General features: G+C 39.3%; 1 protein-coding gene across 1 annotated transcript in view; it reads left to right on the forward strand.

Annotated features, from left to right (window-relative positions):
• WWTR1 (WW domain containing transcription regulator 1) overlaps positions 1 to 13,578 on the forward strand; it is an 89,026-nt gene that overhangs the window by 54,588 nt on the left and 20,860 nt on the right. The window lies entirely within an intron of this gene.

The following is a 13,578-nucleotide window of genomic DNA, read 5'->3' on the forward strand; positions in this document are numbered from 1 at the left end:
CGCTAAGACCTGAATCCGTCGGTCCTGCGGACATGAGGGGTTCAGTGTCAGCAGGTCCTGCTTTCACTGAACCCGTAAGTCCCGGGGATCAGATGGGAACAGTATTTAGAGAACGATACAGCTGCTCTGTATAGAAAAATACAGAGCAGCTGTATCTCAAAAAGTAAAAATATTTTTTTATAAAAACGAATTATAAAGTTGCACTAATCACACTCACTGACATTTTTATTTAAAAAAAAAAAAATCCCTTTCAAAGCTTTACATAGCCTTGAATGCAATGATCCGACCAAGAATGAAGCCATTTGCTGGAAAATATTTAGCACTTCTGATAATTTGAAATACTAATCTTTGTGCAAACCAGGTTTTCCACCATATTGAAAAAGATAAGAATTGGGTTATGCTGTGCTGGTGTTTGTCATTGAGGGTTTCTGAGGGCAGAAATAAGTTCTATGAACCATAAGTTTAGATAATGTCCCCTTTACATGGGAAAATGATCAGTCGACTGAGCAGTTGTACAAACGCTCATTCCCGATCATTGTCCCTTAAAACATGGTAGCAATGATGAGATTTTTTTACACGACCAAAAAAATGATTGTTTGTTGGCAGCTCCGTGTAAACAGGGTATGTGCTGCCGACAAGATGCAAACTGTACGGGGAGGAACGATTGTATAAACGATTTTTCGTCCCCATGCTCATGATCATTGCTACATGTAAATGGAACAAACGAGCATCAATCGACATTTTATTACCGACTATCGGCGTTCATTACCAGCCAGGAAATCTGCCGGTGTAAAAAGATCTTAAGATATAGCTGTCTTTAGACTTTTGTCTTGGTGACAAGAGTGTATCACTGCAACATAAATACTAATTAAAGTAATGACAAGTAAAACTTGACTTGGACCTCTGAATAGGTAATTATACCCCTGTACTTTCCAACAGGGTTGGTTAGGTTTCTTTTGGGGAACTTTCTAAGTCCGTTAAGCTGTCCCTAGACTTGAGATTTATTATAAGCCGGTTTTTTAATAATAGAGAAATAAGTTAAAATAATAATAATAATAATAATAGCTGTTCTGTTATAACTTCCGCGTAGAGTGATCTATACATGGAGAGATATCTCATGGACGCCTACATGTTCTATTCTCAAATCCGGAATTATTTCCACAGGGAGCATGTTATAATTCTTGTGTGTAATACAGAGCAGATCATCAGAAATACATAATATCTCCCCTACAACTGTAGATGCAATGAATTTACCAGTAACACTGGTAAACCCATCACTTGACTACTCGATAACTCACTGCTCTCCTGTATATTGTTATAATCCAATATGCAACTGTTACAATCATTAAAAGTAACTCATAATTCATGAGCTGGTTGATGTGTCTTCTGGCTTTGGCCTGAGTACTTTAATAAGTCCATGGTCTGCATTTGTTTATAGGTTTCCAGTCAAATATCACATACTTTACCATACATCAATTTCCAACTGCATTATAGCCAAAGAAGGCCTTTGCCAACATCCTAGTAGACTTTTCAAGAAAATAATGAAAAATGCAGAGCGAGTTAAACTAATTTCTTGGCCGGGACCCCAGAACCCACTTTGAACTGTTCCATTTTGAAAGAAATGGCAGTCTACACCTATGTCTTTATCCTCCCGATTCTCTTCCTAGTCTTGGAATTGAAACGTTTCTTTCTTTTGATGGTCTGCCATCTCCTGGCTCAGATCTTTAAGCATCCAGAGATTGATCCTGGTTTTCTACATTTAATCGGGAACATGTGTGTCTGTAGCTGAAGTACTTATTTATAACATGGAAAATGTAGTGTGCTTTCTACAGTCTGCTCCTCTGGCTTGCACTAGATCTTGGCATTGTTTGAATATACAAAAGCACTTCTAAACATTTTATCACAATAATATGAATGTGACTAAGCAATACCACATCCTAACATGACTGTGAGCAAATACAAACCTCAGGGGAGAGGTCACGTAATCTTCAGAGAGTTTACCCATAGCCGCGAAGCCTGCTTTCTTCCAATTTGTTTGCTTCTTTTTACTGCAAGCTGTTCGCAACGACTTTTCGAAAACACGGACTGTTTATTCCAAACCCCATCTGGTAGAAATTAGGTGATGTTAATTCTGGATAACAATAATGACTCAATGTGACTGTACATTGGCTTTGTTATGTTCGGATGGTAAAAAAAACAGGTCAAGTGTCATTTCCTTTGAAGTGGACCTGCGGAGTAGAAGTTGAAGATATAGAAATCGTACTTGTCGGTACATGAGGAAACGAGTCCACGTTAAACTGTAGTAGTGTGAGGTCTGAGGAGCAGCAGGTTACAGAAGTCATAGTTTAGTGTACTTCTTAGCAGTTGTTTATATCACTTGGTCCTGACATTGGTGGGTGATCTCATTACACATTCCGCTCTGGAACATTATAAAAGTGAGTAATACCATGCTTCAACTCGGAATGGTCTGTGTGTTGATGATCTATGGACAGACATATTAAGAAATGTTTCTGGCCGGTGGCATCATTACAACATGTTACAAGTTTTATTGTTGTATTGGAGATAGTAGTGAAGTTCTTTACGGCTCATGCACATGGCTAACTGCGTGCACAGAGTACGTTAGTCCCCAAAAACATGCACACCCTGCTTAGAACAAAGTATGGGGCATATTGAAATCCAACATACCCACTCAATGGGGCAGATTTACCAATACTATGTTTAGACAGAGTTAGACAAGGCAGTTAGAAGATGCACCAAATTGATCACAGTGGTGCATGCTGTATTATGAATTTAGTGCATCTTGTTATACAAGCTATACGTATTAGTTGGCTTCGTTTACGCCAGTTTTTTGTGCCAAAATGTTGCCACATTTTTGGCGCACGGTGTGCCATTTTAAACCACACCCCTTTTGTTAGACTACACCCCTTCCCAGCTAACCCATGCCTCATGGTTGACCGTGTCGAAAAATGTGTCGAAAACAGTTACTAAATGTGGTAGATTTTGAATAGTAAATCTGCTTCATTGTTTTGCCTGACAGCTGCCATTGGGGATACCCTTTAGATTGTCAGCAGATCGCACTAAAACTGCAGGAGCGGCCAGCATTTACCTAATGTGTATGGACAGACTTACGTCCAGATGGCTTGGAGTAAAGGGGTTGTCCAAGAGTAAAATAAAACTGGCAGCAGAAAAAGTATTAAAATAATTTTAACAAACATATAGGAGCTCGTGTGCTGGAGCGTGGGGGATTTTAGGTGAGTTATATATATTTTCTATTTTATTTATTTTTCCGCTGCCAGTTTTATTTTTTGGACTTCATTAAGTGACTGTCTAATGTCACCATGGTACTAGTACTATTACAGTATGTGACTTCTAGTGTCAGGTAACTGGCTCCTTCCTATTTACTAAATGGAAAGGCTATAAAATTATGTGAATGTTATTTTAAAATGGTGAAGATTTGCAACGTATTAAAAATCGAATTGGAGATATCGAGAAGTTCAGATTTATTAATGCATTTGAACTGTGCAAGAAGTCAGGTAATGCACCTGCTATATTTTATTGGAAACAAAATGGTCAGGAAACCCCAAAACAATGAGCGGTTTCAGTAAGCGGTCTTGAGATCTATAAACACATGCAACTGACTTTTCCATATCCTGCTGCTAGGAGGAGGAGAATGTCCTATTGTTTAAAGAGGATATCATGAAATAATGGTTATGTTGGCTTTATAGACTGCTAGATGAAAATGGAAAATCTCATTTTTATTTTTGCACCTTTTAACCTATCATTTCCACCACCAGTTGCCAGATTCCTATCTGATATATTTATTTTGTGTCTGCTTGCTAAGTCTACAGGGTACTGCTTGGCTTGTCACCAACAGAGGCACCCAAACACCCCCACCCCTTAAGAGAAGATGAAAACAATACTGCTGTAAAGGAAACTCGGATTGCGGCCAGTTTTATGTAAATAAGTTAGGCTAAGTTCACACTACCGTTACTATCAGTCTATCCGTGTGACGGCTTTTAAAACAATGGACGTCACACGGACTCTAGTCTATGGGGGATATGTGAAAACCCGCCCCGCACGGGTGCACCTCGGACATGAAAAACTGCAGTTTTTCAAGTCCGAGGTTAGCTGCGCTCGTGTGAATGTAGCCTAAGATTTAGACAGCATTAACTTAGCAGCAGTCTGAACATGCGCCAAATTTATCATAGTGGTGCAAGCTGTATAATAAATTTGGTGCATCTTGCTAGACATGTTTTACACTTTTCTCTTCCTTGTACCAACTCTTGGTTGGCATAGTCTTTATTTGGCATACATTGAGGCATTTTGCCACCTTTAAGCCACACCCCCATTCTCATAAACCACGCCTCTTATCTAGACAATTTTTAAATATGTCTATTGAGGAATAAACATCTTTTCTTAAATTAGTCTAAAATAAAATTCGCAAAAATGTTACCAATTTTTCGACACATGCCCCCATTCTTATTTAGATCCAGAGGCTGGAAAACCATACTAATGGTGTCCAGGTGACACAGGTGAACAGCACATTAGGACAGCTCTCTGTTGAAATGAGTCATGTACCTGTGCCAGTTGGACTTGATCAGGACAAGTTTTGCAGCCTCTGAATATAAGGCTGAGTTTACACATTGCGATACTGCATGCATTTTACCACAGTGCGCGACACAACCGAAATGCGTGAACCCAGCCTAAACAAGAATGTTTCCATTCATTGACAGCTAAATATATTGAAAATGGTGAGAAAATTAATCATAAATTGTGTCAGAAAGTTGAAAATAGACTAACAGCTATACGGAATATTGTGCAGCCGTGGGTCAGGTGTCCGGCTATCAGAGACAGCCAGGCATCCTTAAAAACAGTATTCCAGAAGAATATTTTTATGTCTCTACAAGTTTCTGTCATGCAGCTTAGGTTTACGCCCCATCGATGCTAGGTGGCGGGGACCGCCAGTTGTCAATTTATTCATCTATTAGCGCATTAGCTGCAGAAACTAACAGGGCTGATTGCGTGGGAATGGAGGCACATAGAGACATAAAAAAAGGCTCTGGAATCGGGGAAAATAGGAATCAAGGTATAGCGCCAATTTCACTTTTTAATGATCGCTAAACAAACAGCATTGTACATATAATGGAGGTAATGGCACTGCTGCTGTCTGCATTGGTCCCCTCAATTATGTGTTTGCTGGGAGATTAGTCACATGACCATACATATATATATATAAAAAATTATTATTGTAATAAATAATAAAAAAAACATACAAATATATGGTATATATGAAAATGACCTTCAAACAATGGTAAAGAATGATATGTATTTTTTCTTTTTATGTGATTAAAAACATTTTTAACTTGAAAAAAGTGATATTTTAGAACATTTTACACATTAAAAGAACAATATTTGAAAAAGCAACTGGTATTTGGCAAAAAATGGTAAATAAAAGGAAAGCTCTATTTGTCACAAAAAAAAAACCACAAAAATCACTTTAATAACCTAAAAAATGTAAAGTTATAGCCGTTGACCAGTATACGCAAGAAAATTACAAAAACTGTTCTGGTTATAACGGGCCAAAGTAGACCGGGTATTACTTTCTTGAGATGTCATGTATTCTTATATGCCCTAATTCATGATTGACCTACACATTTGCAAGAGGGGGCAAAGAAGCTTGTATTTAACTTTCTTGAAATGTCCTATATTCTAGTATTGCCCTAATTCATGGTTCATGACCTTCCAAATCTTAACTTGAATCTCTTTAAAAACTAGCAAACAGCTTCAAGGCCAGGAAAACACACACACACACACACACACACACCACACACACCACACACACACACACACACACACACACACACACACACACACACACACACACACACACACACCCCAAAGCAGTTTTAGGCTCAGGTTTTTCAGTCAAACACAGGAGTGGATACAGATACAAAAGAAGGCCCCATGCACACGACCGTAAAAAATCTCCGTAATTGCGGACCGTAATACAGTCCACAATTACAAACCCGTTCAGTTCTACAGGCCGCGGACACCTTTCTGTATCACTACGGATAGGGGTCTGTGCCGTAGAACTGTACCGCAAAAGATAGAAAGTGTTCTATTTTGGGCGTTTTACGGACCGTGCGCCCATACTTTTTATGGGAGCACGGCCCAAAATGGACCCGCGGCTGGCCGTGCCTGCAATTGCGGGGTTTTGGATTACGGGCACGGCCGTGTGCATGAAGCCGAAAGGAGATGCATCAGTCTTTTCTTTTTATCTTTCCTTCCTTTAGGATCCATCCCTGGCTTTGGCTCAAAAAACTAAGCCACAAATGGCATCAAATCTTTCCATTGCACTAGTGCCCAATATGTGCCCATTAAATTATATACGTGAATGTGAAAATATGTCATAAAGAGAATTATGTTATTATAACTAACTGGTTGTTTCTTGTTTCCAAATGCTTCCATGCTTCCATTCTTGGTAAGTAATATATACTCAATACCGCAATGTCATCTTTTACTTGAGATTCTATGACTGGAGTTGAAAAAAACTCTGAATGTTGCCATCAACACTGTAACACTCGCTACTTGCCCTGATTTCATAGCATATGTGGCTCAGAAACAAACATGATGTTGTGGATGAACCTATCCATATCAATTATCAGACCATTTTCAGGCAAATCCATGTGATCTGTGGGTTTGAGCCCAGCCACTAGCTATTGACTAAATCAACTCTCCACATAGTGATATAACCACTCTACTGGATACGACTGTATTATTTATGATGTAGCCATATGTATAATCAGGTATATTCAGTATCTGTCCATACATAAATTCCTGCTATAGTAATCTGGGCAATTTGTTTCCAGACATGTACAAATTATTACATTTATTTTACAATGGTAATTTTCTGTGCAACTTGAGTCCCATTTAAGAAGTAGAGTATTGACAGCGAAATGGTTCACCCCCATCTCGACTGTAGTCCAAATTCTATCACAATTATTAAAGCCTGCTCCATCTGTAAGGGCTCATCAAAGATTTATTTTGACACATGAATACTGTCAACAAAATTGAATGAGTAACACTACCCTGGTCATGTACGGGTGTCTTGACCCATCAAAATAGATGGTTACCTTACAGAAGAGCGTATGATCAACCTGTACCAGCACCCACTAACTGAGCTGTGCTTTTTACGCTATGCGTCTTTGAGACCACTGCAACACAAAAAGCACTATTTATTTACTGAGCTGCAGGTATGGATGACATACACGCATAGATCGCTGTTTACATATGCAGAACATCCAGTCTATAGAACCAGCCTATATGGACGCGTGGCATATAAATAAGCTAGCCCACCTTCTATGGGCATCCCCAAGATCAGACCTCGGAGACCAGAATCTCATACAGTATAAGAATGTGTAAGCACAAGACATGCTCTGGTCAGGGGCGTAACTAGAATTCATAGGGTCCTAAAGCAAATTGTCACCTAGTGACAGAAATCTGAAACAGCAGCATAAGTAGCAATAATTAAAGTTATGGATAATAGAGTCATATATCAGAGAATCCTTATAATAGAGCTGGATAGTAAAATGTTGCCAACTTGTTATTGTCCACAGAAACCCCAGAACCTCCTGGCCCCATAGCAGCTGCTGTGACTGCTACGGCTATAGTTACGTCTATGGCTCTGGTTTTGCACATCATTTTATTTAAAAAAAACAAAACATATAGATACTCATCTGACCATGGAAACGCAACTATATTCTTAGATATTATAAAAAAAAACATCATACTGTGAAACTATATACAGATGTGTCCCCCTAACCTTTGCTTGAATTTGGTTAAAGGATAACTAACCGTTCAACAAACTTCTGACATGTCATAGTGACATGTCAGAAGTTTTGATTGGTGGGTCACTGAGACCCCACCAATCGCTAAAACGAAGTGGCTCAGCGCACACACGAGCACTTCTGCCGCTTTGGTGGGGGTCTCAGTGCTCGGACCCCCACCAATCAAAACTTATGACGTGTCACTATGGCATAGACATCTTATGACAGAGTATAGAGAAATCATGTTTTTTTCAAAGCTGGTCATTCCATGCCTTACCTTTCCTCTTATACTTTGAGATAAGAGGAAAGGTAAGGAAGGATTCATCTGTATAAACTCATCTGACCATAAAAACTCGACTATATTGGTAGACATTATAAGAAAACTTAGAACAGATTTATTTTCAATTGTTAGTAGATTTTGTCCGGATGAATCATCCCCCGTTTTCTTTATGTTGCGGAAAAATCGAATGGCCAGGTTAGATTTTTAATGTCTGGTTCGATTGTTTCTCCTGAGACCTAAGATCTTTTTGACTTTGATCTAAAACATACATTGTGATGTGAGATACTATTTTAGCTTACCAATCACGTAGATTTCAGTATATGACTATTTAGGATTGCATTTTGTGTAATACTGAAGCTACCAGAACAAAGTTCATTCCAAAGAAGAAAAAAAAAACAACAAAAACTGCATTTACTTGTCTTCCTTTGGAAAGCTAATGCTGCTTCTCGGAAATCTGTGCAACATACGTCTCTCTTTGTTGGCAGAGTCAAAAGAAGGAGAATAGAGGCCAAGCTCTTGTTTCTCTCATCTGCAGTGAAATAAGGGTTGTGAAAAATAAAGTGAGTTTTCTGTCCATAAAACCACAGACAGATGTTTTCCATCAGGATCTCTACTGTCTGACACCTGACATTGGACAGTCCTTATACGTTAATGTGAAGACAAACAAATGATGGGTTGGGGGGAGTAAAATGACTCTCCGCTGAATATGCTGACACAAGCAGAATGAGTCCTCAGTTGAAGGCAATCCGTCAGGTCATCTCCTCACTTCTGCTGCCTGTTTATATAAATTACTACTTGTATTCATCTTTTACAGAGTATGCTTCAGAATTGACACGTTTCATTTTCCTGTTAACTGTGTGGTACCTGAGGGTTTATGAACCTCTTTCAATTGTTAAGACCGAACTGTAAATGATGGGCAGCTGTAAATGATTACACTACAATATATTTCACTATTTAAGTGGTAGTGTACCAGTAGGGTACCACAAATTATCATGGCTTTGCAAGGCAGTTTTTGCCCGTGTTACTTGTACAGGTAAAATACGTTTTTGCTGCGGTTTTTGCAACATTTCGGACAGACAGCAAGGTTTTGCTGCAAATTTGCAAAAATCATGGTAAAGAACCACGATATGACTACAACGTGTGAATACTCCCTAAAGGTCTGTTTCTCAATTGTCCATCAGTTTAGACTGTTTTTGTCATCTTTTGACATCAATAGATGATGGAAAACGGACATCAAAGTGGATTCTATTAATTTCAAGCAGATTTTGTTTTGTTTAAAATTCTATTTAAATGGCATGACGTCATTGACCATCATGGCGACCATCATTGTTTATAATAGGCCAGATAATACAGAATAAATTATTTTCCTGTCTGTCACATTTAAAGTCCATTGTCTATCATTCCATTCCTACAAGTCACTGCATAAATGGATGTGATGGATCGAACCAATGGATGTCATGGATGGCATACATTTTTTCCATTATTGGTTGCATTTATTTCAATGTAAAAAACACAAATGGAAAACTTCACCAGTGAAAAACAGACGTTTCTTCATTTATTGAAGTCAATGGAATAACGGATGGAAGGTTTGTACTCATTTGTCGTCTCATCCTAACAAAAACGAAATAAATAAATAAATTATGAATATGTGTAAATATATTCTGATACAGTTTGTTTATGGGATACAATAAGGGGTTAATCCGACCACCGACATGTATGGTATATTCTCAACATCTTGGCCTATCTGAAGAACGAGGGTTCTGTTACTCCCTTTGCGCCGAGATTAATGGCCAGTGGCGGGTAAGAAAGCGTGTTGAGGAAGGAGGAGAGAGCAGACCGGACATGCGCACTGCCCTCGACACTATAGTCTGTGGGAATACGGAAATAGCTGAGTGTGTTGGAACAGGAGTAACAACCAATGCACCACTAAGGAAGTCCTTTCTGTGAACTTTCCATGTGTTGTTATTTTTACTAGGATTTTTTTCTCCAGCTTTCCAGGCTGCAATTTTAATATCTGGTCACTCCCATAGATATAGTTTCAAATACAAGAAAAATATGTGGCTGGGATTAGCTGAGGATCGGATTGTATGCAACTTGGGTGGGTGTCCTGGGGATACGCAAAGTGTTTCCTTGTTGACTGTACCAAGAGGTAATTCTAGCCCATCAGGTTATGTTAATGAATGCATTAAGCGCTATTCTAGCTTGAGTACATAATTATTATTATTATTATTATTATTATTATTATACGTAATATCACAACGCGTCCTCTGTTTTATGCCTGCCAAAACTTTATTAATCAACAAAATGTTTGTTTAACATTGCTTTACTTGTCAGTGCATGCCTCTTGAATATATTTGCAAATCCAATTTCCACTGGGTAGCCTTGTTTACACGGAAACATTATACGTGTATATAAGGAAGCTTCTATCACATATTATGGTCAATTCATTTTCACTGATTTAATTGCAGAACTTAAAGTCAATACAATTTTTTTAATATGCTTTCAAATGTCGCACCAGTGTAAGGCCTCATGCACACGACCGTGTTCGGTCCGTGATATACGGTCCGCATGTCGGCCGCTTGTCCCGGACCGTACAAAGTACAGGGAGCCGGGCTCCTAGCATCATACTTATCTATGACGCTAGGTGTCACTGCCTATCCACGTAACTACTGTCACACACTAAAACATGATTACAGTACGGGACAGTAGTTCCGCGGACAGGCAGTGACCCCTATCGTCATAGATAAGTGTGATGCTAGGAGCCCGACTCCCTGCACTGTGTTCGGTCCGGGACATGCAGCCGACATGCGGACCGTATATCACGGACCGAACACGGTCGTGTGCATGGGGCCTTAACCTTAAAGATATTAAAACAGGTTCCCAGATATTGGGTTTGTTTATTGCACTCCACACTGGAAAACAGCTGTATGTATGGCTGCTTATTATTAACAGATAGCTATGGTAAATGCGCAAGTTGACACACCTGCACTTAAGTGAATCTCTGTGAGAGGACGTAGCCCTGTTGTGGGCAATTGTCCTATATAATACACTGTGGTCTCACTTTTACACTTAAAGAGACTCTGTCACCACATTATAAGTGCCCTATCCCCTATATAAGAAGATCGGCGCTGTAATGTAGGTGACAGTAATGCTTTTTATTTCGAAAAACGATCTATTTTAAAACACTTTATGAGTGATTTTTAGCTTTATGCTAATGAGTTTCTTAATGCCCAAGTGGGCGTGTTTTACTTTAGACCAAGTGGGCATTGTACAGAGGAGTATATGACGCTGACCAATCAGCGTCATGCACTCCTCTACATTCATTTACACTGCACTAGCGATATAGTTATATCGCTAGTGCAGTCACTTACACAAACACTAACATTACTGTAGTGTCCTGATAATGAATATACATCACTACCAGCCTGGACGTGATGTTTATTCAGAATCCTGACACGTCTGAATCTTTTCTGTGAGATTCCAGCAAGGCAAGCGTAATCGCGAGAGATTACAATGTAACCTGTCATTTCAAACGAGATTACGCTTGTCTTGCTGGAATCTCACAGAAAAGATTCAGAAGTGTCAGGATTCTGAATAAACATTCACGTCCAGGCTGGTAGTGATGTATATTCATTATCAGGACACTGCAGTAATGTTAGTGTTTGTGTATGTGGCTGCACATAACGATATAAGTATATCGCTAGTGCAGTGTAAATGAATGGAGAGAAGTGCATGACGCTGATTGGTCACTGATTGGTCAGCGTCATACACTCCTCTGTACAACACCCAGTTGGTCTAAAGTAAAACAACGCCCACTTGGGCATTAAGAAACTCATTAGCATAAAGCGAAAAATCGCTCATAAAGTGGTTTAAAATAGATCGTTTTTCTAAATAAAAAGCATTACTGTCACCTACATTATAGCGCCCATCTCCTTATAAAGGAGATAAGGCACTTATAATGTGGTGACAGAGTCTCTTTAAGGCCCTTTTGCATGGAACAATTTTCTGGTGTAAACGAGCGTTCACAGAACTCGTTCCCGATCAGTGCCGTAAGTAACAGGTTAGGATCAGCCCATGAACAAGCAAACACTCGTTCATCGGCTGATTGTATCCTTTTAAATGCCAAAAATATTATCTTTGTCGGCAGCACACCTCCCTGTGTAAACATGGAGACGTGCTGCCGTAAGGATAGAAATGTATGAGAACGAGCGATCGTAGCAACAAGCGGTCTCTCCCTACTTTAAAAACACTGCTTTTCTAACTGACCCTACACATTTTAGTCTTGCCTAATTTCTTCAGACGTGCTTTTAAAGCAATAGATTGCAATTATACTCAGAGCAGATCCGTTCTTTGTCGTTGTGGACTTCTTTGAGGAACAGAATAAGTTCGGTCATCTGATTTGATAGCACATTATCCTTTCCATTATTTCCCTAGATAAAAATAGAACAGTGAATTATCTCTCAATTAAATTGATTAAATCTGATGACATCAAACTGCAAAGTTGCGCATAAATTTTGATTAGTAAACAATTATACGGCTACTTCCCACTGTTTACACAATAAAACACGTGTACTGACTGGAAAATGAAACGTTTATGTGACTAGTGCTGAATACTGTAATACTCCAGCCAAAAACCGAAACAGCTTAACATTTGCCTGAACTAGGCTCTATTACCCTTTCCTACAAAATATTACTGATTGAGGGGGTACATATATGTTGATCTAAGGGTCCTTTTACATGGCCCAACATAGGCCATGAAAATGAGCGCCAATTAAAGAGGCAGCTCATTGATCAGCGCTCGTATGCTCTTTTCACAAGGAGCAATGATTGGTTATGTCTGAGGACAATCAATCGTTACTTCGTTAGTTCGTCCCATACATTTTCATCATGTCGGCAGCAAATGTGCTGCCGACAATGATAATATTTAGTCCTACATAAACAATGCGATCAGCCGATGAACAAGCATTTGCCTGATCATTGGCCGTGTAAAAGAACCTTAAGGGGTTTTCTTGTTTTAAAGATTTTGGTAATCTTGGTGGAGTCCAGGTCTGCCGTGTCATCTGGGTAGCAAAAGAGTATTTATTTGTGGTAGATCATGACAGTAGTTACATTTTAAAGGGACTCTCCAGGCAAAACGTATTCATTGTGTTATGTATAGGGCTTAATGGGGGTTTTGCTTGATACAGGGATTGTCTATTTGGTGTTCTTTGAATCATGTAACATCCCCTCAGGTCCTGCATTAGGCATAACGCAGTGTTTAAAGGGGCTCTCACTAAAGGAAGTACTGGCATATCGCTAGGATATGCCATGGTTTCCTCATTGGTGAGGGTTCGACTGTTGGGACCCCCACCACTGCTTAGAATGAAGCTACTTCATTTATTTTCCCTCAACAACAATGCTCCTGGCAAGGGACTACAACACAGCCGGATCGGTGGGGTCCCAGAAGTCAGACCTCTGCCGATCAGAATGTTA

The sequence above is a fragment of the Rhinoderma darwinii genome, chromosome 4 (assembly GCF_050947455.1).
Source record: "Rhinoderma darwinii isolate aRhiDar2 chromosome 4, aRhiDar2.hap1, whole genome shotgun sequence".
NCBI lineage: Eukaryota > Metazoa > Chordata > Amphibia > Anura > Rhinodermatidae > Rhinoderma > Rhinoderma darwinii.